The sequence below is a fragment of the Monodon monoceros genome, unplaced genomic scaffold (genome assembly GCF_005190385.1).
Source record: "Monodon monoceros isolate NGI ecotype Baffin Bay Population unplaced genomic scaffold, NGI_Narwhal_1 Super_Scaffold_18, whole genome shotgun sequence".
NCBI classification, from domain to species: Eukaryota; Metazoa; Chordata; class Mammalia; order Artiodactyla; family Monodontidae; genus Monodon; species Monodon monoceros.
The window spans coordinates 158,000,273-158,003,711 of record NW_021703774.1 but is presented as its reverse complement, the minus strand read 5'-3'; the positions used below and the strand labels follow the sequence as shown (position 1 = coordinate 158,003,711).

The window sequence follows — 3,439 nt, the reverse complement described above, 5'->3', positions numbered from 1 at the left end:
GGTGGTGGCAGGGCTAGTTGGCACTCTGCTTCTCTTCTTCCCCTCCCTTGGTGTCAGCAGGACCCAGTGGGAAGCTCAGCTCCTGCCTCCACCCTGCAGCAACAAAGCGAGTCAGCCCTCGGCTTTCCCGTCCCTGGTGTCAGTAGGGCACTGGGAAGCTGAGCTTAATGTCTGCATTCAGCAGCAACAAGAGGGTAGAGTTGGTGTCCAATTTCCAGGCATGCTGGGGGGAGCTGAGCACATACACCCATCTGGCCTCTTGCTATAACAGCTGCCAAAACAAACAACCCCCCTCCACAAAAACCAAAAAGCCACACACACACAAACCAAAAGAAATAAAAGATTAAATAGAATCCAGAGTCTTACAACATACAAAATGTCCAGGATACAAAAACAAAACAAAACAAAACAAACCAACTCATCATACCAGGAACCAGGAAAATCACAACTTGAATGAGAAAGATAATCAACAGATGTCAACACTGAGATGAATCAAATGTTGGAGTAATCTGACAAGGATTTAAAGCAGCCATCACAAAAATGATTCAATAAGCAATTATGAATTCTCTGGAAACAAATGAAAAACATCTCAGCAAAGAAATCTAAGTTATAAAAAAGAACCAAATGGAAATTATAGTACTAAAATATACAATAACAAAAATAAAAAACTCAGTGAATGTCTTGACAGTAGAGTGAAGATGATAGAAGATAGAATCAGTGAACTTGAGGATCAACAGATTTACCCAATCCGAACAATGGAGAGAAAATAGACTGAAACAAACAAACAAACAAATAAACAGAGTTTCAGGGACCAGAGGGAAAATAGCAAAAGAACTAACAATGATATCATTAGAGTCTCAGAAGGAGAGGAGAGAGAGTGGGACTAAAAATGTATTTGAAGAAATAATGGCTAAAACCTCCCCAATTTAATGAAACATGTACACCTACAGATTCAAGAAGCTGAGCAAATCCCAAATAGGATAAACTCAGAGAAACTGATGCCAAGTCATTATAATTAAATGTTCAAAAACTAAAGACAATGAAAAAGTCTTGAAAGCATCCAGAAAGAAACTACTTGTTACTTATGTTACATTAGTTTGAATGACAGTGGATATCTCTTTTGAAACTGTGGAGGCTCAGGTTAAGTGGTACAACAGTTTTTCAGGTACAGAGAGAAAAGAACTGTCAACCATGAATTCTATATCTGGTGGAAATATCCTTCAAGAATTAGGGGAAAGTAAAGACATTTTCAGATGAAGAAAAGCTAAGAGAATTTATTGTTAGAAAATGTATCCTTAGAGAATGGATTAAAAGAAATTGTCTAAACAGAAAGAAAATGGTAGCAGAAGGAAGCTTGGAAATTCAAAAAGGAATGAAGACTATCAGAATGGATAGGGGTAAATAGAATATGCAATCCTTTCTCTCATGAGTTTTCTTACATACTTTGTGGTAGAGGCAAAATTTAAAAACCATCTACTGTGGTATTCAATATCTCTAAGGGGAGTGTTTAAGTCTATGATACTTAAAAAGTGTGAAGGGTAAAGGGATCTCAATGGAAGTAAGGTGTTAACACTTAACTCTTAGTGGTAAAACATCAATACCAGTAGAGTACAATTAGTTATGTACATATCTCATAATACTTAGAGCAAACACCAATAAAACTATGATAGACTCAAAACACTAAATAAATCAACATGGAATCCTAAAAAAATGTTCAGGTAATGCACAGGAAGGTAGAAAGATAAAGAGGAATAGGAAACAAAGAAACCAAACAGAAAATAAAAAATAACATCCTAGCCCTAAGCCCTAACATAGCACTAATTAAATGTAAATGGGTTAAATACACTAATTAAAAGGCAGAGATTGGCAGAGTAGACCAAAACCAAAATAAAATAAACAATTACCCCAAGAACACATGATCCAACAATATGCTATGTACAAGTAACTCACTTCAAATACAACAACATAGATGGGGTGAAATTACAAGAATGGAAAAAGATACACCATGAAAATGTTGATTAAAGAAGTAGGGGCAGGTTATGGTATATGGTGGTTGGAACTGGCTGTGTGGCCTATAGGCTGCAGGGCAGCCCTTGTTCCAAGGCCATGCACTGTTCATCACCAATAATCTGGGCTGTGGCACTCTCATGGAGGCTGGGGACAATACATACCAGTCCTGGGAGATTTGTGCCTGGCCTTGACAGAAGTTTGACCCAAGGTGCTCATCAAGCACATTTGTGGTGGCCTACAGCATGGGCCCCTTCATACAATGCTGATACCTTTGCCTGGACTACCTGCTCCCTGTGTCCAACTGCTGTGGCCTCCTAAACATCCTCAGGAAGGTCCTTGTCAACCAGTTGATGGCTTTCCCTGTGCTGGGTCTCTGGTACTTCTTGGAGGGCTGGATGCTGGCTGAGAGCTGCCAGGAGCTGTGGGACAAGTTGTGGGAATTCTTCAAGGCTGACTGGTATGTGAGGCCAGCTGAGCAGCTGGTGAATTTCTATTCATGGCTCCTACCTACCCCCAGTTCTGAGTCACCTACACCAACAGCCTGATACTGGGCTGGGACAGGTACCTCTCCTACCTGAAGTACCAGATCCTAGGCCTTGTGATGCTCCCAGGCTTTGTGGTCCTGTGTACCATGCAGACTGAACTGCCTCACCCCCCAACATGATGTCAGACAGGGCAAGGCTAACCCCCTCAGCTGATTATCCTCCTGGGAGGGAAGTGGAATGGGCTCCCATGGCAGGCCAGGCCAGGGTCCTGTGCTGAATCCTAGCCTCACCCAACTTCTGAGCATCTAGCTGGGCTGCCCCTTCGAAACCCTCTGCCTGGCCTCAGTTTCCTTACCTGGAACAAAACCATGAAGATGGACAGGCATCACCCAGCCCTTCTCACCAGGAGCCTCAGTGACTGGTGACTGAGATGTCACATCCTCAGCACTGGGTCCCAGCCAGTCAGCCAGTTCCAACCCCCAAGTCTTCAACACTGCTGTGGGCAGGGCTCTGGTCTGAGCAGCTGCACTGAGCTCCCTCAAGCCCTGGGACTAGGGTAGGGACATCATCCATCCCCCCAAAACAGTGTCCAGCCTGGAGTTGGTTCCCAGAATCTGGAAACTTAGGCAGGGTTTCATCTTTCTCTGGTCATGGACTATAGAGATTCCATTAAATTCTCTTGGTAATTAAAAAAAAAACACCCAGGAGTGGTCATGTTAATATCAGATAATGTAAAATTCAGAGCAAAGAAAATTACTAGACAGAGAGGAAAGAGGGACATTACATAATGTTAAAAGAATCAACTCACCAAGAAGACATAACAATCCTAAATATATATGCACCAAATAATAGAGCCTCAAAATACATGAAGCAAAAGCTGATAAAGTTGAAAGGAGAAAAAGACAAATCCAAAATTATAGATGGTGACTTCAAAACCACAGTTT

General features: G+C 41.9%; 1 pseudogene; it reads left to right on the top strand.

Moving 5' to 3' along the window:
- The first annotated feature begins 2,039 nt into the window (after positions 1 to 2,039).
- Positions 2,040 to 2,695, top strand: LOC114898013 (annotated as a pseudogene).
- Positions 2,696 to 3,439: the final 744 nt, after the last annotated feature.